At 36.1% G+C, this 24,364-nt stretch overlaps 1 long non-coding RNA gene across 2 annotated transcripts in view; it reads right to left on the reverse strand.

The window, feature by feature from the left end:
* The window catches only part of LOC149802030 (uncharacterized), a 219,439-nt gene that overhangs the window by 23,166 nt on the left and 171,909 nt on the right, over nt 1-24,364 (reverse strand). Inside the window, exon 3 of one of the 2 annotated variants that reach the window (XR_016420496.1) lies at nt 3,576-3,824. The exons of the other annotated variant lie outside the window; for it this stretch is intronic. This is a non-coding gene — a long non-coding RNA (uncharacterized LOC149802030). Of the gene's footprint in view, nt 1-3,575; nt 3,825-24,364 lie in introns of those variants that run through there. 2 annotated transcript variants of the gene reach the window in all.

Genomic DNA, 24,364 nt, shown 5'->3' on the forward strand with positions numbered 1-24,364 from the left:
ACCCACTAGAAAGATAAAGTACGATCATCTTCTTTGATCATCCAGCTAGAAAGATTAAGTACGCTCATTTTCTTTGCTCAACCAACTAGAAAGATAAAGTACGCTCATTTTCTTTGCTCAAACAACTAGCAAGATTAAGTACGCTCATGTTCTTTGCTAAACCAACTAGAAAGATAAAGTACGCTCATCTGTTTTGCTCAACCAAATAGAAAGATAAACTACGCTCACCTTCTTTGATCAACCAACTAGAAAGATAAGGTACGCTCATCTTCTTTGTTCAACCAACTAGCAAGAGAAGGTACGCTTATCTTCTTTGCTCAACCAACTAGCAAGGTAAAGTATGCTTGTCTTTGCTCAAACAACTAGCAAGATAAATTACGCCCATCTTCTTGGCTCAACCAACTAGAAATATAAATTACGTTCATCTTCTTTGCTCAACCAACTAGAAAGATAAAATACGCTCATTTCCTTTGCTCAACCAAGTAGAAAGATAAAGTACGCTCATTTTCTTTGCTCAAACAACTAGCAAGATAAAGCACGCTCAGCTTCTTTGCTCAATCAACTAGAAAGATAAAGTACGCTCATCTTCTTTGCTCAACCAACTAGAAAGAAAAAGTACGCTCATCATCTTTGCTCAAACAACTACCGAGATAAAGTACGCTCATCTTCATTGCTCAACCAACTATAAAGATAAAGTACACTTATCTTCTTGGCTCAACCAACTAGAAAGATAAAGTACGCTCATCTGCTTTGCTCAACCAACTAGCAACATAAAGTACGTTCATCTTCTTTGCTTAACCAACTAGAAAGATAAATTACGCTCATCTTCTTTGCACAACCGACTAGAAAGATAAAGTACGCTCATCTTCTTTGCTCAACAAACTAGCAAGATAAAGTACACTCATCTTTGCACAACCAACTACAAAGATAAAGTACACTCATCTTCTTTGCTCAACATGCTAGCAGGATAAAGTACGCTCATTTTCTTTGCTCAACCAACTAGCAAGACAAAGTACGCAACTCTGTTTTGCTCAACCAACTAGCAAGACCAAGTATGATCATCTTCTTTTATCATCCAACTAGAAAGATAAAGTACGCTCATGTTCTTTGCTCAACCAACTAGAAAGATAAAGTACGCTCATCTTCTTTGCTCAACCATCTAGCAAGATAAAGTATGCTCATCTGCTTTGCTCAAACAACTAGCGAGATAAAGTACGCTCATCTTCATTGCTTATCCAAATATAAAGATAAAGTACACTTATCTTCTTGGCTCAACCAATTAGAAAGATAAAGTACGCTCATCTGCTTTGCTCAACCAACTAGCACGATAAAGTGCGCTCATCTTCTTTACTCAACCAACTAGAAAGATAAAGTACACTCATCTTCTTAGCGTAACCAAAAAGAAATATAAAGTACGCTCATCGTCTTTGCTAAACCAACTAGCAAGATAAAGTACGCTCTTTTTCTTTGCTAAACCAACTAGAAAGATAAAGAATGCTCATCTGCTTTGCTCAACCAATTAGAAAGATAAAGTACACTCATCTTCTTTGATCATGCAACTAGAAAGACAAGGTACCCTCATCTTCTTTGCTCAACCAAATAGCAAGATAAGGTACGCTCATCTTCTTTGGTCAACCAACTAGCAAGATGAGGTATGCTCATCTTTGCTCCACCAACTAGCAATATAAAGTACGCTCATCTTCTTGGCTCAACCAACTAGAAATATAAGGTAGTTCATTTTCTCTTCTTAACAAACTAGCAAGGTAAAGTACGTTCATCTTCTTTGCTCAAACAGCTTGAAAGATAAAGTACGCTCATGTTCTTTGCGCAAACAACTAGCAAGATAAAGTACACTCATATTCTTTGCTAAACCAAATAGAAAGATAAAGTACGTTCATTTTCTTTGCTCAACCAATTAGAAAGATAAAGTACGCTCCTCTCTGCTCAACCAGCTAGCAAGATAAGGTAGAGTCATCTTCTTTTCTCAACAAACTATCAAGATAAAGTACGTTCATCTTCTTTGCTCAACCAACTAGAAAGATAAGGTACGCTGACTAATTTGCTCAACCAACTAGTAAGATAAGGTACGCTCATATTCTTTGCTCAACCAACTAAAAAGATAAAGTACGTTCATCTTCTTTGTTCAACAAGCTAGCAAGATAAAGTACGCATCTTCTTTGCTCAACCAACCAACAAAGTACGCTCATTTTCTTTGCTCAACGAACTAGCAAGATAAAGTACGCTCATCTGCTTTGTTCAACCTACTAGAAAGATAAAGTACACTTATTTTCTTTGCTCAACAAACGAGCAAGATAAAGTACGCTAATCATCTTTGCTCAACCAACTAGAAAGACAAAGTACGCTCATTTTCTTTGCTCAGCCAACTAGAAAGATAAAGTACGCTCATCTTCTTTGCTCAACCAACTAGAAAGATAAAGAACGCTCATATTATTTTCTGAACTAACTAGAAAGATAAAGTACGCTCATCTCCTTTGCTTAACCAACTAGCAAGATAAAGTACACTCATCTTCTTTGCTCAACCATCTAGCAAGATAAAGTACGCTCATCTTCTTTGCTCACCCAATTAGAAAAATAAAGTACGATCATCTTCTTTGCTCAACCAGCTAACAAGATAAAGTACGCTCATCTCCTTGCTCAACCATCTAGCAAGATAAAGTACACTCATCTTCTTTGCTCAACCAACTAGAAAGATAAAGAACGCTCATCTTTTTTTCTCAACCAACTTACAAGATAAAGTACGCTCATCTTCTTTGCTCAACCAACTAGAAAGATAAAGTACCCTCATCTTTGTTCTGAATAGCAGCTCTTTTAGGAATGCTAATTGGAAAAGTGATCAATTTTAAAAAAATAATATATTTTTACTCAGTAGCAAAGAGCTAGTTGCGAACTTTTAGGCGTGAAGATACACTTAACGCACTAGTGTCATCAACAAAGGATTGTATGTGTTGCCTTGAAATTGATTGAGTTTTTAAGTTCATGCCAGAATTCGCAGGCATAAGTGCGTCAAAAGTCATTCACGAATGATTCGACGAAGTGTGCTTGAACATTTACATACCGAGGACAGCCTAATACTTATATTGCCAATTTTATCTTGTGGAGTTATGTACTGAGGAGGACTGCCTATTACTTGTATAGCCAATAGTATCGGGTGGAGTTATATAGCGAGGACTACCTATTACTTGTATTGCCAATAGTATCGTGTGCAGTTGGATGACTCACCTGAGTAGAAATCCACAAAACACTACAAACTAGTTCGTGCAGTCTTTTCAGCAATAAATATGAACCTATTCTACTTTCTTAAAATTTTCATTTTGGTCATTGTTTGAATCCGTTTGTTAATGAGCATGATTCACCCCAATAGGTATTTTAATTGCTTTCAAGATTCCAGACTACCCAAACAAATTTCATATGGGTATGCGGTTCAGTACACAAAACGTGAAGTAAACTAAATAACTTAATAACTCCAAACTGAAAGATGCATTTACTACGCAATAACTAATAGGTGGAACCCCCTCTCCTCCCCAGCAATACAGTTATAATAAAAGTAAAACGAATTTTAGTCAAAGGTCAGAACACTTTAATGTCCCATCAAAATAGTAAATTAAAGTATTACGATATCAACGTTCCATTGCTGTCTGTCAAACTGTTTCAGACGCTATATGTAAACAGAATATCGGCAGCTTTGCTCATTGCATACGGGGATACCAAGGGAAGAAAAACAGACTTATAGTTTCATACTATGCTGAGATCTGATTCGTCTAACATTTCCAGGTGCTGACTGGAACTATACTGGTTTCCGCATCCTACAATGAAAACAAGATCATGGCTGAATTAGCGTGTTTCTCATTTTTTAAATAAATATATCTGTCTTTATCTGTGTACTGAATGCCTTTAGAGTTGTAATTCTAATTTTTGAATCATCTTGTTGAATTCAAAACATAACATAATTTACTTACTCCTTATGTCAACAAAACATCTCGTGGATAATAACATACATATGGTATATGTGATCCACCATCTTCATTCAACATAAAAATAATACGAGGAACTAAACCATCTCTCAGAGCACCCCATTCCTAAATGTATTCTTTGAGGCGCTGTAGAGACAAAAGCTGGTCCAATGAGAAAGTTACAGATGAATTCTCGAATATCACGTTTTGGATCATATTGCATGTCCTTAAAGTTACATTTTCTAGATGAACGTATGACATTGAAATATCAACCACCGCCGTGTAATTCAAACGACACCAACTAAAACCTTGACATAGAAAATATAACTTTCAATCACTACTGTTTAATTCAATAGATACAATCTAAAATATCGACCTAGAAAACGGAACTTTAAGGACAAGCATATTTGATACAACACGTGAAATTGGAATTCTGGACATACGATATTAAAATTTCAACGGCAACGATCTGATTGGACCAACTTATGTCCGCTACGGTGCCTCTTAGTATTCAGTCATTTTACAGTGAACATTGAGAATGGCTTCTGAATGGCTTCATCTTTTTTGGTTTGTCAAAAGAGCCGCACAGCGGTGGTGGAACAGGTTTGGCTTAGTAAATGGAATGGGTGACATGGGGTATTTGTTAGTCAGTGAAACAACTTTATTCTTTAAATAATGCACACATGCTCTAAATGGAAATGAAATGTGACGATGAGCATAAGGGTCAAACCTTATAAGAAATTTGTTATTTTTTCATTTTTTGGACAATAATTTGATTTCTCGAAAATGAATATATTGCATATTATAGAATAACACTTTGTATATTTTATTCACAAAGGATTTGCATTGCACGGATTTGGTACGAAGAGTTCTATTAACATTTACTGTTAACGTTATCATACCATTTAAAAGGCTGGGAAACCCAAAAACAGAATATCAGATATGTCGGAGTTAGATACCCTACCTGTTGTGATGAAATGAAGCCATGCAAGTTGTGATTTATTGGATGATTATATGGTTAGTTATATATTTGGGTATTGACAATTAAATGTATTCATATCCATGGATTTTATTCTAATTATTTAAGTAACAATTCCTAAACGTGCCTTCCATCTTAAATTCTCTCACTGTATATTTGCCATTCTTTAATTTAGGGTAAATGTAGCGCTTGTCACCTTATCCTATTGTGGCTCGATCTCTAACTCCATATTTATTGGAATGTATCTCAGCTATTTAGATCCTGGAAAGAGGATTGAAATTGCATAAACTTATAGGAAAGATATAAAGCTAGCATTATTTGGCTTAGAATTGCCCGTTTCTATCTTTTCGAGTTTTCGAAAATTAGGGAAGGACGTGTTCTTGCGTATACTTATAGATTATAATAGCTTGATATAAATGTTATGGTTTTCCTATAAAACGCTAGATAAAGCAGTTTTGCAGTAACCTTACAGAGCGAACACTTTTATCTAATTAGCATGCCATAATAAGAAAATGTCTCATATTCAGTAAGAAACGATTGATAAAGAAATTGTGTCCTTCAAACAATGTGGCCTTGTTGATAATTTGCTTAAACCATACAATGTTACAAATCGCCTTACACATCTTTTGCTGGAACCGTACAATGTTTCCAAACGCCTTACACACCTTTTGCTTGAACGATACAATGTTACCAAAAGCCTTACATACATTTGTTCCTCTAATATAGGTCAAGATCATAAGTGCAATATAGTTTCTATTGTTACTTGTCCTTTTCTTGATTTAATCTAACCATCAGTCAGTTCTTATTTGTTTATTTTCGTTCTCTTTTCCTTAGTTTTTGATCCTTGTATATATATATATATATATATATATATATATATATATATATATATATATATATATATATATATATATATATATATATATATATATATTCTTTATTTTAGACTACAAAGTCCATACATCTAAATTAAAATAAAGATATAAATTAAAAACATTGTAAACATAAAAGAACATATATATCATACGTACAAATTTACAGATATCATACGTACAAATTTACAGATACCATACGTACAAATTTACAGATATCATACGTACAAATTTACAGATACCATACGTACAAATTTACAGATATCATACGTACAAATTTACAGATATCATACGTACAAATTTACAGATACATCTACACAATTAACTGCATACTGCATTGTTAAGAATGAAATTAAGTGGCACATTTAAAGAGTAATTTGTTCCATCTGCTAATAACATGAGAATTTAAATGAATGTCATTTATACATTATGTTAAGGAACACATAAAATCAAAGACGAATTAATATTCCATACCCTGTCAGAACCACTCTCTTTCTTTTTATCTTCCTTGCAACAAAACACTTGGACAAGTAGGAAACAAAACTCCATCACGGCAGTGAACATTCGGTACGTGGACGGCCACAGAGACCCATTTCTCAAGTATTAGATCTCCATTTGCTTTCTGGTGTTGAGGTTGTCACCAAGAACAAGTGTCATAGATGATGCGAATCCAGCCTGTTAATGGGTCACACTCCTGTCTGGAATTTTATTCGTCAAGCTTGTGAAATGCAACAACAAGGTTGTGAATAATAGACAAATGATACCTGAGATTGTTATGCTGCACGACATACAGTATTAGCATGTCCGTTAAGTACAGCAGGAATTTCATTTCAACTCAATACAGTTTAAAGGACTTCATGGAATTAAACCAAATTTGTTATGAAGCTTTGCGTTAAGAAGACCCGAGTTATTTTTTTTTTAATTCATCCATTAAGCAAATTATCGTGGATTTACAGTTCTTGTTCTACTTAGAACTTTGCTCTTTCTTTATTTTATAATGGCAGACCGTAAATATCGTATGAATGTATTTCAGGTGTGATATCTATTTAAGCACATGAAAAAGATACATGTATTAACGAAACAATCAGTGAGTTTTGTAATGTATTATAATCATTTGTGTACACAAATTGAGACAGGACGGTCTTTTGTAAGTATGACACAACCTTCGCAAATTGCACAAACATCAAAACAATGTGCAATATTTGGGATATTATTTTGAACCAGTACTTTATTATTGGATGTCTGTCCGTGACAACTACACCAGTGACTAGGGCGTTGTTCTAAAACAATGTGATACTTATTAATTAACATGTTTGTCCATATATCAGGCAATTTTTACTTTATTCCTGTGAACAATAAATGTGTCAAAGTACTAATTAGCTAATTATGCAAAGAAATTAGCTAAGAAATAAATTGCTTATTCACCCTTGTTTTGCTGTTCAGCTTCCGTATTATAAATACGTTATCTTACAGATGCATAGATTTTAAGAAATCATTAAACGTAATGTAAGGTACAAAACTTTTCCAGTCTCCCACCCCCACATATTATAGATCATTGTACGTTATGATCATGAATTAAAACTGATACATACATGCTCTTAAGGTTCGTTGACCGATATTGTTAGAAATCACAACTTTGATTTTTTTACCATTCAGCACCAGCTGAAGTTCAACAACATTCCGTCTTAGAAAATCTTGCAAATCTGTTAGAATTCCTTGCTTTCATTATGGCCATCTCACCAAGTGCAAATGGGAAAAACTTTCTCCTACGCGAGTGGCACGTACTCGTATGCGTTGCTGAGTCTGGATACGGACCGCTGCAAAACACTACTGGTGTACATTCTTGGTTCTGAATACTGACAGCTGGAAGTAAACGTTCTGGTGGTTCTGAAACGTTTTTATTGACAGCTTTGCTTGTTAGAGATCATGTATTAACATACATCCTAAATTTTCTTCTTAGAGATCCTGCATTAACATCCGGTAAAGTAAAACAAGAGTTTTGCTTGTTATAGATTCTGCGATAACATTCATTTAGTCCAGTAATCTAGGCGCAAACATTAAAATAATTTCGTATGAACGAATTTTTCTGAGCAAATCTGCACAACGTTACGAATAAAATATTACTGAGAAAAAAAAACGAGATCATATTCTGCCTTACAAATATAGTACCCTTTTAAGTATATGCTCATGTTACTTTTATTTAAGGTTAAATAATACAAAAATACACTACAAGACTGAAAGTAATTGACAATATGCTGGATTCCAAAGTAAATACACACCTGTACGTTCAATAATACACAATAACACAATCATTGCGCCCAGCGACCTTTGCACTTGGTACCGCGCCTAAGCATTCGTTTAAAAAAGAAATCTCGCTTTGGCCTACTTAAAATTGAAATTTAGATTCATATTGGGAATGAATGCACATTGAAACAACTTTTCCATATGAAATGTTTCATACAATGAGTTGTCAAAAACTTGTCATCAGGCTCTTCTTCTTAATGAAAAATATATCGATGATCCTACTCATATCTTTCTCTCTCTCACACACACACACACACACACACACACATATATATATATATATATATATATATATATATATATATATATATATATATATATATATATATATATATATATATATATATATGTATATTTACCTGTGTGAGATGAGAAACTGTCAGAATATATATATATATATATATATATATATATATATATATATATATATATATATATACATATCTATATATACATGCATACATATCTATCTATCTATCTATCTATCTATCTATCTATCTATATATATATATATATATATATATATATATATATATATATATTCTGACAGTTTCTCATCTCACACAGGTAAACAAATAGTGGCCGTTTCACAATCACGCTATTTAAGCTTGACAGACTTCAACGTTTTAACAACAGTATTACACTGGGTATCGGGTGCTGATAGACTTGGGTTTCTTTCTGATGTCCACTTGAATAATTCGAAGAAAAAAAAGAACATTTTTTGAAGTGCAACAAAGTAATTTATATAAATAGTTTTATATAGTTATTAGGAAAATATATATGAAAAACTAGGAACGTACAATTTTTCAAGCCAGTCAAAACATTAAATTCGAGAAAAAACTCGCTGGCTAAACGGACTGTAACACAACTGCTGCTTTGCAATGTTTCCCATTTAACTACTTTGGTAAGATGTTAGGCTATATGAAGACATGAACTATATGATACAGGTGATAGCTGTGGTCGTAATATTGACACAAAACGCGAACAGTATATGCAGGGATATGCTTCTTCAAATTTGGAACCTTCTTGCTCTGCAGCTCGTCAAAAGCTTTCGAGCATCTATAAGATAAACGTATTCCGGACTGTTAGATAGGTACTTAGGACGCAGATAGACACGTCGCTAGAACGATACGTTTAAAACCGAACTGATTATAAGATGATAATTCATCCAAGTGATCAACAGGGGACCGTTTCACCAGGATGCGCTGGAATGTCTTTGAAACTGGTAGGAAGAGCAACAGGTATGTAACTATCTTGGTCTATTATATCGATATGTTTGTTCTTCCTAACTGGAACCAGTAAATCGTTCGAAAAAAATTGATACGTCTAAGAGGGAAATATCTCTGTCTCTCACTCACTCTTAACTATATGCTCTGTCTCTATACTTGTCCCTCTCTCTCTCTCTCTCTCTCTCTATAATTTCGCTTAATCTGACAGGCGCTGTACCTTTTGTTTGCTATGCATAAAATAGTCGCAAACAAAGTTAAAATGGTAAAAGTATATTATACATTTTTGCTAACTATAAATCAAAGAATAAGCATCCATCCAAATAAACAGAACACTGTACAAAAGACAAAACATTTCTCAACACAAAATGTCACATGCGTTTGATGTCACCTGGTTTGGTACGGTGCCCAGTACCGGTTTGAGTTGGCCTACACAACACAGTGACAGTGTTTGCGTTGAAATATTTACATCAAAACTAAACATTACATTGTTGCGATATTTTTGTGAAAAGAAGATTAATGCATGCCGAAATACACATATTTACTTTAGTGTAGTTATGTCCGAATATTTGCATTATTTGATTTGGAACATTAGATTGTACAGAAGACATAAAGAAATCTCTTTTCGAGCCGGACTTGCATCACATATTTACCGCGTAAATATGCTGTGGCTGTATATAGCTCTGTCAGCTGCGGAGACCGGTTTACGTCTGCATTCTTCTGTGAACAAAGGTGAGTTTATTTCTTTCCGTATGTTCACATTCAAACCAAGCTTATATGTAGGGTGGATTCCATGCTACAGATATACCGCCCGTTCATCCCCACCCCCACCCTCGTTGTCATCTGAGCAATACCGGTTGTTTTACTTGTTGTTATTGTTCTTGCCCTGGGGTTTTTGCCATTTTTCATGTTATGATATGTTATACATGACATAACAAACCTCTGTGGGGGTAAATTGGCAATATTGAAACAGACGAGACCATTTTTTCTAAATTCCCTTTCGCGAGTAGAATCCAAAAATGGTGGCCAAAACTGTTCAGTGCAAACAAAAACATCCAGAATGCGGGGTTAAAATGGTTTTCCCACGATCGCAGCCCATCAGTAAAGAGAATACTGCACAATAATTTCATGGGCTTATTCGGACCAATCAGAATCACATAAAGTGTAGCTCCATGCTCTATGTATATGACATTATGTGTGTGTGTATGTGTGTGTGTGTGTGTGTGTGTGTGTGTGTAGATCGATGATCTATGTAACGGCAAAGAAATATTAAACGTTACCGAGACTTACTTTCTTAATACTTACTGAAAAACTCCTTTGCATATTAACCCACCGCCATCATTATTAACCCCACCCCCATGCATTATTACCCACCCCCCACCCCCGCTACACGCATTATTGTCGAAACAATGAGGTATGTAAAACGTTAGTAACAAACAATTGTAAAATCTGTTATGAACACACGAGAACTGTGTGTTACGCCTTACGGAATTTGATTCGCCTGCTGGATGTCGACGCAAACGTTGTGGCTGCCATGTTGTGTTGTAAGGAAAGACACTTTACTCTCACTGCAAAACAAAACTAAAAAGGCGTTTTAGCAAAACACCGTCTGTATTCGCGTATAAGATGGATCCATAATATGCCAGCAGATCTTGGTCTGTGCAGTTTGTTAGGAGTAATCAGTAGAACAAACATCATAGACCCTGACCAAAATAACATAAACTGTTGTTGTTGATCTATGTTGCACACTGCTATTAATGGAATAATGTATGCTGTCGTGATCTAACACAGTGTATGCCTGATTAATAAGACTCAGATGCCACTACATTATACATGTTAAAAACTTAAAATCTATAATATACCGGCCTGGTTGTTAGAGCGTCCGCCTCGGATGCGGGAGGTCGCATGTTCAAATCCGGTCAAGTCATACCAAAGACTTTTTTTTTTTTAAAAATGGTGTTAACAGCTGCCTTACTAAGCGCTCAGCGTTAAGAGTTTAGTGTTAGGACTGGTATTGGGAATGTGACGGTTGAGTGGGATCATGCTACGTGTTTTGTGTCTAAATACTTTCTTTTCAGACCAAGGCAGAAAACTATAAAGACACATCGACTGTACCTAAAAGATGCCTTCGTTCATCACTCAGTGATGCTCACCGAACGAGCAAGTTAGTTTCGTTTTTCATCACACAGTTGTCAAGTTTATTACTTCAGCGTTAGTCTATAAAACATTTTGTACTGTATACTTCGTAAACGCACCACTTATGTGGCTTCAAATGAAATTTATCTGTATACCATGGTTTGTAGACACATCACAATTTTAGCTTCACTTGAGCAGCAACACATCGTTGTTTTAACACAACAGTAAGATAATTTTAAGGGATTCAAAACCGGTTTCTTCTTTTCAACTCTATAACATCGAGCTAATAGATAGTTATTTGAATCCTTTGAGATCTGAATGGTAAATTTAAAATGTTATTCTTCCATAAACCTGAAATATTTTCCAAAAGATTAATTTCCTGTCATTCGAATGCACACCATTTTTCTTCCTTTTCTTTTAGTTTTCCTGATTTGTGTTTCTTAAATCAGACAATAAGATGTAACTTTGAATGACACGTGAATGGATAGATGGATCAAAGTTTACTGAAACAAGTCAAAGATTATCTTAAGACAAATGAAGACATATGGTTTGAATGACTATGGGAAAATATAACGATACATTGTTTTATCATGTACTCTTTTCGAAATCGCTTATTTTTAAAGTGCTTTTAATTTATACAGATAAACCGACCGAAAAACAGATAAATATAGAGTAACAGAAAGATAGAGAGATAGATGACACATTTACTCTTGGAAATCTTTAATTTCCTTAAATTTCTGGAAGATAAGAGAAAACAATATATTCAAAATCGACAATGCAACAACAAACCGATATTGCAGCTATTATATAGTTCATAAATAAATTTTAAAACAGTTATGCCTTCTCAACATAACAATGTTTATCGTCTTTTATAATGTTCTTATGACGTTAACTAAATGTCTTTACGTAACAGTCACCATTGACCCTATGAAGACAAAATCATCTATCGTCCATTGGTGGTTTATAAACACAGACAGTGAGATACGAATGGCTTTGCCACACATGCTGCGTATTGCAGCCAGAGTGAAATGATATTCTTTTTATTGTCATCGCCACTTAGAACACTTAAATGTTTATGATAAAGTTATTTAATATTCCTAATCTATGGTCTTATGGGGAGGAAGCCAAGAATGCTGGAATTAATGGATAACTTAAAGAAAATACATCAAGGGCGCAGTTAGGAAATGAGGGATCGTTCACGACTGGACATGTGGTTGCAAAACAAGTATTCGTTGAATGGAGTGGGTGGATGTACACCTTACACTGATATAGTACCGTGTATAATTTGAAGGTTACTACTAATGAGTACAAAAAGATCATCGAAGAAGGTTCACTTCTGTGCGCCGTGTTGAAATCCTATATAAAGTGCGAAACGCCATCAATCAAACTCTAAGCAGAATGATGGCCAATACTCTTCTACGACGCGTGGAAGTAAAAACCTTTACCATTGCCTGTGGACTAAGATTTAAGTTGAAAGATCATTTTCCAAAGACAGCGATCAAAACTTTAGGTCATTGGCATATTCGGCCAATAATAGGACCATCGACCAAATCCCGTAATAGTTCCAGCACTTCAGTCTGTCCAAGATATATGTAAACCGAGATCACCAAACGTTGTTTACGAGACCTTTCAACCATAGCTTTGGCCAGAAACTCTTACTTGACATCTTACATGACGCTCTTTGAAGCAATAGGACTGTTAGGTACGAACAGTAGTCGCAGCATTATGTAAGAGTATATACTTTGATTGGCTTTAATTTGTCTCCACACCAAGGCAGCATTATGCAAGAGGATATACTTTGAGTGGCTTTGATTTGTCTCCACACCACGGCAGCATTATGCAAGAGGATATACTTTGATTGGCTTTGATTTGTCTCCAGACCAAGGCAGCATTATGCAAGAGGATATTCTTTGAGTTGCTTTGATTTGTCTCCACACTAAGGCAGCATTCTGCAAGAGGATATACTTTGAGTGGCTTTGATTTGTCTCCACACCAAGGCAGCATTATGCAAGAGGATATTCTTTGAGTGGCTTGGATTTGTCTCAGCACCAAGGCAGCATTATGCAAGAGGATATACTTTGATTGGCTTTGATTTGTCTCCACACCAAAGCAGTATTATGCAAGAGGATATACTTTGAGTGGCTTTGATTTGTCTCCACACCAAGGCAGCATTATGCAAGAGGATATACTTTGATTGGCTTTGATTTGTCTCCACACCAAGGCAGCATTATGCAAGAGGATATACTTTGATTGGCTTTGATTTGTTTCCAGACCAAGGCAGCGTCGAGAGACATTTCCACCCTAGCACCACACCAGACTATATGACCATGGCAAGTCACTTCAAAATAATAACGATAACGAACTGGAGATGGGAGCGGAAACTTTCACCCTCAACTTTCGCAAAAGGGAAAACGAGTACGATCCTAAGTTTCATACATGTCGGGTTCAAGGCAAGAAAACAATCACAAGCACTAGTGTTTGCAAGTATTGACCTGAGAATGGAAACCAACCTGCGTACCGAGTGGGAACGGAGTACAACTCAGAACCCGCATGCAGGGACAACTCGAGATATATGGCGAAACAAAACAAAGATCAACCCTGACGGAAAAGAAAAAAAAAACAACAAAAAACAAACAAACATAATAAAAAAATTAAAAAGTTTATGTTTTAAAACAAATGAATACAAATAAAACAATATCACCTATGAAATCCACAATCGGGAGGACGGGGGATACAAAAGTCACAAACCATGACCTTTAGAAACGAAAAACAGGGTGACACCTCCAACACTTTACCAGCATCTGCTGGAAGGGAGTCATGGGGTGCCAACATAACTTTAAATCGGGTCAATATCGTGTGGACTTCGAGTTTTCAGTAGCTCTTGCTAACACAGTGAACAAGATACTGTATGCATTAATTTGACAATACTCTGGACATCAACTATTTGAGTGAAGTGAAAAGTGAAAAGTAAAGATGGAATGGAACACAATCATATGAAGACACGTGATGATGTTTTATTATCGAGAACGACAAGAAAATCTAACATAATAACAGTCACTGGTTGTTTTCTGGAAGCCTCAAATCGTCTCTTGGACATGCTATTTTACATTCTCATTGAGGATACTTGATTTCTTTTCAAAGAGGGATGTTTACCTTTACGTTAGTACCTACGTTTAATTTTCGTTGGTTAGTAGGTGAAATTGTTAATTTATTCTACTGGCAAGATATATTTTCAGAGTTTTAAAATTTTATCCCGGGCATCGGATATCTTATGAGGGATATTAAATAATAGATAGCTTTGTACTGGTCGCTAAATTGGTGTTATTGATGGTATATTGTGTAGGATGTTTGATACTTGATGACTGGCCATTGGCATCTACACAAGGCATGTTGATGGTATAGTTTGAGGAGTTGAACAGTAGATACAGATTGTAACGTTTCTTTCCCCTTGTACCCATAAACGATCTGCCCTTTGTCCCTAGAAAATTGTGACCCTATATACACTTTTGGGAGAGAGAGAGAGAGAGAGAGAGTTCCTGCACATAGAAAGAAAATCAAGAACATTATCTTGAATGCAGCATTTAAACTAGAGATGGGCAAAATACGGACCGCAGGTCGGATCCAGCCTGAGACCTTTTTTGTTCCGTTAATTTTTATAATAGGGTGTGGCTTCAAACATCACTTACCCGGCTTGCGCCGTGGAGAAAAATGTTCATGCCTGATTTAAAGGATAATCTGCAAATGATAGAAAGATCAAAGTGCTGAAGGAAACAAGGTATTAATTTTGGCATGTTTCTGTACTTTTCTATAACACTGTATTTTGATCAAAGACACATGTCTTAATCATATCTCTATATTATTGTAGTGTTTGTAGTTGTCATCATGAATGCGATGGTTCTAATATTCTGGTTTGTTTTGTAATATTTGATCAGTTGATAATACATTGTCTATATATATAAAACATATGTTTGTCTTATAAATCTATAAAGCAAGAACCTACGCGTTAACATCAGTTACAATGTACACATTTCTGTTCGCGTTTAAACGTTTCTCAACATAGGAATGATTTTCAAATTTCGCACAGTATCCTTTAGTATTAATGGTTATTAAAAATGTGGGCTTTGTGTAATTTACATGGTCAAACGTTACAAACTGGAATGACTCTAGTTGACTACAGTAACACCTAGAGCATGCAAATTTGAATGACTCTAGTTGACAACAGTAACACCTATAGCATAAAAATTGAAATGACTCTAGTTGACTACAGTACACTTATCACACCGCAGTAGAAGTGTGAATAAAATAACACTTATCCCACAACCATATACATGAGTCTAGTTGAACAGAGAATCACCTATCGCATACCTATAGAAACGACTCCAGTTGAATACTGTAACACTTATCCCACAACCATATACATGAGTCTAGTTGAACAGAGAATCACCTATCGCATACCTATAGAAACGACTCCAGTTGAATACTGTAACACTTATCGCAGGGCAATAGAACTTACTCCAGTTGATAATTTTAAAACGTATACATTTCAATCCAGCCACTGAAACTATTAACGAAATAATGAATTTTGAAAACCATACTTCATGCAAACATGTTGTTGATGTACCTAAATCACCACTTGTTATAATAACCATAATTGCATGATACTTGTCATCAGGTAATATAGTCAAACATGGTGAAAATAATTTCATATCATGACAGCTGCATTTTGTGTTCACACAATATCACTAATGACTAAGCTAGCCATCATAAACGATTCAATATTATTTAATAATATTGCTGAAAATATCATTTCTTTAAATTAAGATTTGTTTTATTTTGACATCTACTTCAGATTTTCTTGAAAACTAATTGGAAGGTGAAGAAAAGTAGAAGCAAGATGAGCAGAAAGTAGAGATCGGTGGTGGTGGCATTGCTAGCGCATGATTCAGTTTAATTTCGGCTACAAGTCAAGCTGTTGTTGTTTTAAAATCGAATCACAATGGCTATAAAGAACACCACAAATAGAACAATAATAATGTTCTTTGTGGATACCTCTCCGTAGGAAACTAGACGACTTTATCTGCATTTAACCAGGGATGGATTAACATATCTATCGTATAGCTCTTTCAAAGGGAATTAATGACAGTAAAGTATTCATGGTAGATGGCTAATATTTGTAGCTAGATAAATAGTACTGTTTAGAGTGAAACAAAACCCATTATCATCACAATTTGCCATGCAACAGCATGCTTTTGAAACGTCATTTCACTATATACTGGGTTCGCCATCAACAACGGATGCTGAAGATGCTGTAGAGCCAATCATTTTAGGTTTTAGCAATGATTACAATAGACTACCTTAGAAATTTGCAAGACAAGATTGTTACGCAATAAATGAATACCCTTCATAATTGGATAAATAGGGTCATGGCATCAAAATGAAATAAAAGACCACCAGAGGAAAGATAAAAGATCAAAGATTATTTAATCAAGGAGACTGAGCACTATAGAGGAATAAAACAGCTTGCATTGTTTGATTTTTTAAAGTCAGGTATTGAAAGAGTTCAGCTGGTTTTTGTGTTGATCAGGAATTGTTAATGCTATATTTATTTCATTACTCTCCACGGGACTTAACACGGCAGCTGTAGGAAGTATTTCAGAAGATTGTATTGATAAGATAAGTTATACATGTCTTTTAAAACATGAAGATATAATAACATTTGACAGTACCAAGTTGAGCAGTAATAACAATACGATAAGCAAAGTTATAGATTAAAACGAAATCAACTATGAAGAGTTTATTTTGATCATAAACAAGATAAGAAAGAAAAGTAAAAGCAGAAACAAGGAATAAATGGGTTATACACAAATCTACAGAAAGGCAAGCTGAACCGAATACATGTTTAACGGCATCAACCTGTGTCAAAGGCACGATTCTTGGCAAAACAATTGATCTTATTATAATCAACTATCTTCATACTAAAACGATCCTTCACCATAAATCCAACTAACTAAGAAGAAATTGATAACCAATCATGCAAACTTCCTACACATTTGTAATATAATATTTTTTATGTTGGTTGTGGTCATAATAATGTTTATGTCGAGGTAATAAAACCTACATATTCAAATATATCGATGTAAAACAATGATTGTTTTTTGATTCGTGATGGTTGATGCAACCTTAAATTCGAAGCCAAATGGGTAATAACTAAATGGTGAAATTGTGGAAATGACTTATGTCAAATGTTTGGAGAACAACAAAAAGCTAAAATGACTCCGATTAACAATTATACAGTATGTATCACCAGGTACAATGATACATTCGTAGGATTCAATAACCAGATAAAAATACAGGTATTTAATGACTCCAAGACAGTGTGAGGATTGTTAAGTGAAAGATGTTTATATATTTTCCTTAACCAAACTAATAACAACAGTTATTCTAATGACTACTTAGATACTGATAGTTTTGTTTCTCGTCACTGAGACATTGTTTCTATATCGTTAATGGCCTTTACAAACAAGTACAAATGTCTCTGATTGACATGATGATCAGCAACATGAAAAAGATGAAAAGGTAATAAATTTCCAAGGTATGTATTTTTTGTAAGGTTTCAATAAAATGAAAATAGTGTAGATTATTTATAGAATGATTAGGGAGATATCTCGTAGCAGTCCGTGTGAGTTCTTACGTTTAAACTTTGTGATATAAACATATTAAAAAGACTGTTCCAATTAACAACTGAAACGATTAACAAGTATACAACTCTTAAATATACCAGTATTATCAGTCTATCAGTTGCCATATATAAAAAGCCAGATTCATATAAAATTTGTACAAAAACGAGTTAATACTCAAACACTTAAGAAGATAATATTTTGAAATACAACGGTGAATGGAGGGAAGACATTAACAAAGCGTTAACTGTTATTGACGAGAGTGGCATTTAAACAACATGCATATTATCAGATCTGTAAAGCAGATTGACGAATACAAAAAAATATTTTGGATGCCCAATATTAATATGTGTTCATTACTTTATCTCCTGCTTTACAAGCCAGTCTTGAAAACAGCAAGAACGAGAGCATGATTTAACAGTTATTGTACAATATATACGTCCGAGTAGGCAGCGATTAATCACGGAGATATATGCCTTGGTGAGTGACATGTTTAACAATATGAAAAAATCTAGAAGATGATATCACTTTTACAGTCTCAACTGAAAGAATGACCACGAGGTTTCAGTTTTAGAAAAAAAAAACAACAACACAACTATCAATATATTGCAAAGGTAATGAGTGATTCGTGCATACCAATGTCATACAATTATTTGCGACTTCCTGTTTCAGCTACAACAAACAGGCTTCAATAAAGAATCACGAATTATTAAATTAGAAAGTTGAGATCAGTCCTATATTTTGTGGTCTAGTGAACTTTCTATGCACAGATCTTGGTAAATATGCAGTGTACATAAAGTACAACTGATATAATGTTTACACGTAGGTACATAACTCGCATTCCTCACTGTTCACAACACTTTTCAAAGAATAAGATTTTGCGGCACATATATAGTTTTGGTACTTATGTCTTTGTATGTGCTGTTGATAAATATTCCACAAAGAAACTGGTGGTAAGCGAAATACTTAAGGATTTATTTATATCTGTGTGTAAAATTGCTTGTCACACACATGGAAGGGATGAGTGCTTACACACACTATATCAACAAACATGCTTATATTATAGCACAAAAAAGGGTAAAGTATGTAAGGTTTAGTTTTTTTGTGTGTGGAAGACATGTGCATACACAAACACAAACAGATTGGCAATGAGTGAGCATTATCTTTGTTTCGAAGAGAACTGGTTTGAGATCTTATACTTGAGATAAATTAAAAACTTCTGCCAGCTTGGGAAAAATGGAACATAGGGGTTAGAGTTGCTTAGTTCGACACATAACAGCTGCAGTTGCATCTATCTGTCAAATTTGTTTTTCAAGCAACAGTGACTCTCGTTTTTCAGCGTGGGCATATGAATATCCCGAAAAATATATTTAAATTAAACGTATAAAGTGTCTTGTGTCACTATTGCAATTTCAGAAATCTAAACAAATCTCCAGAGTTATGGCTATATTCTCTGCTCCCAAAGAGATGCGGTACTTTATCTTCGTCCTACCTCTAATAAGTTGATTGCCTGACTAGTGTTTCAGAAAAAAAAACTATTTTTGTCAAACGTGTAATCGAACACCGATCACTTTTTTCGATTGATGATAATGTAACGCAGAGTAAATTGCTGGAGTTGAGAAAGTGGTTTTAAATTAATGGGTGGTCCAGAATTCTCAAACATTACCTACTGCCTCAATTAGGATTTTGCCATTTAATTTCTGTGGGACTAAACCTCTTGCACTGGCCATCTTCCTTATATTTTCCCCAGCCTTCAGTCCCTCAATACGTTGATCACTAATCTGGCTGACAATATACCCAACTTCATAGATCCATTAAACGGACAGCAAATTGTCAAATAATGAAGAAAGATAATCTGTTTGAAATTTCTATCAGAAAATATTTCTTTATATCATTGAATGTTCGGAATAATTTTAAACTACCCAGTCAAAAGATACAAAACTTCTAGAAACAGAAGTATTGGTTTTACACATGTTGTAACAATGGTATACTGAAAATAAGACAAACAAGAAGTATCTGACATGTTTCCACCGAATGGAGTTCGGTTTACGACGGATTCCCATATATACTTTTATGTAAATAATAATGTATTCGTTCATTATTATTTCCATTCATAGATTTCCAAATGTAAATAAATATATCTGTTTGTATCAAAGGACTAATAAAATATGTCCGACGTAAACATCCTGAGTAGTGAAGGGGGACACTTTACGTACAATGGGAATTAGCATTAAAAACACCCTTGGGACACTTTACGTACAATGGAAATTTAACATGGAGAAAAATCGTGGGACACTTTACGTACAAGGGGAATTAACATGGGAATAAAATCGTGGGATACTATACGTACAAGGGAATTTAACATGGGAATAAATCGTGGGATACTATACGTACAAGGGGAATTTAACATGGGATTTTTTTTTTTTAAAAAGTTTTTTTAAAATTTAAATTTAAATTTAAATTTAAAAAAGGGGTAGGCAATTCAAAAGACTATCTCTTTTCGAGAAATATGGCTGGCCCTGAAAAGGGCCTTTGGGTTTTATGTTAATGTATTCATTAACATAAATGGCACCGCATTGGTCTTCTTCTTGTCCTTAGGCTGCGTCTTACTGTTGGTCCGTACATCAGCACTCTTTTCAGGCATCCTTGTCTTTCGACGTAGATCCTACGTATCCACAGGCTGGTGTTTGTCCTGTGGACAACGGTCCACTTGGATCGGACATACATGAGCATGTCCGTCCTGAACATCATTGTTGACACAAGGGTTGAAGATTCAACGTCGGTCCACATGTTGAGGCTCCGAGAATAGGTGAATCAATGCAGTGAACGGCGCTTATTTATAGGGACAGAAAGGATTGAAACGGATTGAGTTCATTCACCAATCCAAACACGCGTTACAGAATTCAGTCAGCCCGCATCCAATCCGAAGAGAGCAGTCTGTGACGTCACGTAGTCAATATAGATTCGCTAGCGCTTGTGTGCAGTCAATCTATGCGATAGTGATTCAACATGACGGAAACTCAGAAAACGATCCAGTGGGGTGCACCAGCAGGGGAGACCGCCCAAGGGAACCCGGACTTACTTTCAGAAGAGGTGAATTGGGATTTTGTGGATTTTCTCTCCTCGCAAGAATTTGTTCCGGAACCTTCGTTACCTTCTTCATTACCGCAAGTGGAGAATTTTAGACAGAGACAGAAAGAAGAATTGGAGAAATTTATACAACGACAAAAGGAAGCGGAACAGGCTTTTCTCCTACAGCAACAGCAGCAAGAAGAAGAGGTAAGAAAAAAACAACAGCAAGAAGAAGTAGCAGCAAAGAAACAAGAGGGTGAAAATCAAACGGTCACGGTACTGTTGGACATTTTAGCGGAGTTAAGAAGTCTGAAACAAATGTATCAGACTTCTTTATCATGACCGAAGAGAATACGACCTTCCCGAGCCAAACATGTCAACCCTGTGACTAAGCCTACCGTACCACCCTTAGTGATTTCAACCCAATCATCATCATCAACATTACGCAGTCCAGAAGTAGGCCTTGGCCGTGGCAAAGGCTTAAGGCAGTTAAAATTGATTGCTTAAACTCACCCCTACACCATGAAGAAAAAAGGCCCTTTTCAGGGCCACCCACATTTCTCGAAAAGAAATACAATTTCAATTTGCCAATAACTCAAAAAAACTCACCCATGTTACCCTTATAGTACGTGTCTGTGTATGAGTGCGTGAGTGTAGCTTCTTATTTTAAAATCACAACTCAAAGACACTTACCTTATATCATTCATTTATTCTTTTCTCCATTTTTACAATCCAATTCACAATTTATAACACAACACTTTAATAATAAGTTCATTGATTTCTTCTTTTCTCCTTGTTTAGTCTCTCTGTTTTTTGAATTTCTTCACCGTCACACTCTTTTCCTCTTCTTCCTCCTCGCTTTCTTCCCTTCTTCTTTTTTTCTCCTGTTTCTTTTTCTTCACCTGTCTTCTTTCTTCCTCAGAAGAATCCCTCTCTTCCTCTGAAGAATCCCTCTCTTCTTCTGAAGAATTCCTCTTTTCTTCTGACTCCTCTTGTTTCTTTTTTGGGCAATCTGGAGACCAATGTCCTTTTTCTTGACAATAATAACAGGTATCTTCACTTTTGTCTCTTTTAGTCCCTGTTTTTTTTCTTTTTTGACGGTCTGGACACTCTGAAGACCAATGCCCTTTCTTCTGACAGATATAGCAAGTATCTTGACTTTTATCTCTAAAGGAAGGAGAGTAGTCCGTAGGCTGGTCTGAAGAGAATTTTCTAATGACCCCTCGCAAAGCTCTGACGAAACGTTCCATCTGGTCAGTCTCTTCCATCGTTGTGCTCGGCTTGAGAGTGAAATGAATAGTGAAAGGACAAGACACACACCCTTTTATATACGCTGGTCTGCCAGGACTATAAAGTAGTTTATGGTGTTTGAACTTGAGTCATTTGACTTTTTGCTTTCAAGATGAAACGATCCCATTCATTCGAGAAGAAAGAAGAAGAAAGAAGTAAGAGGCAGAAACGTGATCTATCGCCTCGTACCAGGGCTGAAATCTTGGCACAAATTCATGCCAGTGATTTTGAAGAGGACATGAGTGAACCAGAATCCAAACCCTCTAAACCAAGTTCACCACCCTTTGTCAACCCTGAAAAGTACTATTCCATTCGAGAGACGGAAAAGCGCTCCTCTAGAAAATTTAGAACCACGGCTTACAAATACACGGTGAAGTTTAAAGATTTCAAGTCCGAAGTACCGTTAGAGAAAGCAGAAGTGTTCATCACTGAGGTGTGGGATTCTTTGCTCACTGCACTCAAGCGACAATGTCAACCCAAAGAAGACGATCGTTTGAGACTTTCCATACAACACGACGGTTTGAAATCCCCTGTTTGGATCGAGTTTAGCACCCCTGCAGAATTAACTGCTTCCAAAGTCATGGACAAGATTCAACACGTACAACAATCTAATGATCAGTTTGACATCACCGATGGTAAAGCCACACTGGACATGACCCACGTCTCTCCTCCTCAAGGGACAGGACGCAAAAAGATGTTATTGGTGGACGACCTTCGCAACACCAAAAAGAGTCTCGTCCGAATTAACAACTCTCATGACCAGATGTGTTTAGCCCGTGCCATCGTGGTGGGACGAACCTATGCCGACAAGAACGACACGGTAGAATGGAAAAGAACCTGGAACACTATTCAACGTTCCCATCGAGCCAAGCAACTAAACGAAGCAGAACTCCTGTTGCAACAAGCTGGCCTGTCCAAAGACACACCCTGTGGCATTCCTGAGATGCAAAAATTGCAAGATGCCCTAGCTCCACGCTACACCTTGAAAGTGCACCCTCAAGAAGTGCGCGGACCTCTGTTGTTTCGAGGCCAAGACTTTAAGGACGGAAAATACATTCATGTCTATTATCACGATGAACATTTCGATACCATTACCAGTATCACCGGATTCCTGAAATACGGTTATTACTGTGAGAAATGTGACCATGGTTATAACAATCGAGAGCAACACAAGCATTGTGGATCGAAATGCACAGGATGTTTGGCCTCTTCACCCTGTCTGAGCGAAGAACCAGTGCCTTGTTCCACTTGTCTGCGCACGTTTGTCAGCCCTACCTGTTACCAACAACATCTGAAAACGCAAGGTTCACAGAAGAAATGCGCTTGTCAACTGCTGAGATTGTGCTCTACGTGTGAACAAGTCATACGTACCAATAATACCAAGGCACACGTATGTCGAGGAAAGAAAAAATGTCACATTTGTCACCACATCGTGGACTTGGAACACCAATGTTACGTGCAAAAATACCAACCCCAACCAGAGAAAGAGGACGGTCACAAGAAGAAAGGCAATTTCATCTTTTTCGATTTCGAATGCATGCAAGAAACTGGCATTCACATTCCTAATTTCTGCGTGGCTCATCGAGCGTGCGAGAAGTGCATTCAAGAACCTATCTTCAGTCATTGCCCTCACTGCAGCAAGATACCCGGAGGGCGTGAAAAAATCTTTCGGGGACCGAACACGTTAGCCGATTTTGCCCAATGGGCCTTAGACCCCGTCGACAAGACGTGGAGCCAAGAGGACATCGAACGTTACGGAGATTGTCATCGTCATGCCACGGTGATGGCTCACAATTTCTCCGGATACGATGGACAGTTTCTTCTCAGATATTATACG

The sequence above is a fragment of the Sinohyriopsis cumingii genome, chromosome 4, assembly GCF_028554795.1.
Source record: "Sinohyriopsis cumingii isolate HCF-2022 chromosome 4, ASM2855479v2, whole genome shotgun sequence".
In the NCBI taxonomy this organism is placed as follows: Eukaryota; Metazoa; Mollusca; class Bivalvia; order Unionida; family Unionidae; genus Sinohyriopsis; species Sinohyriopsis cumingii.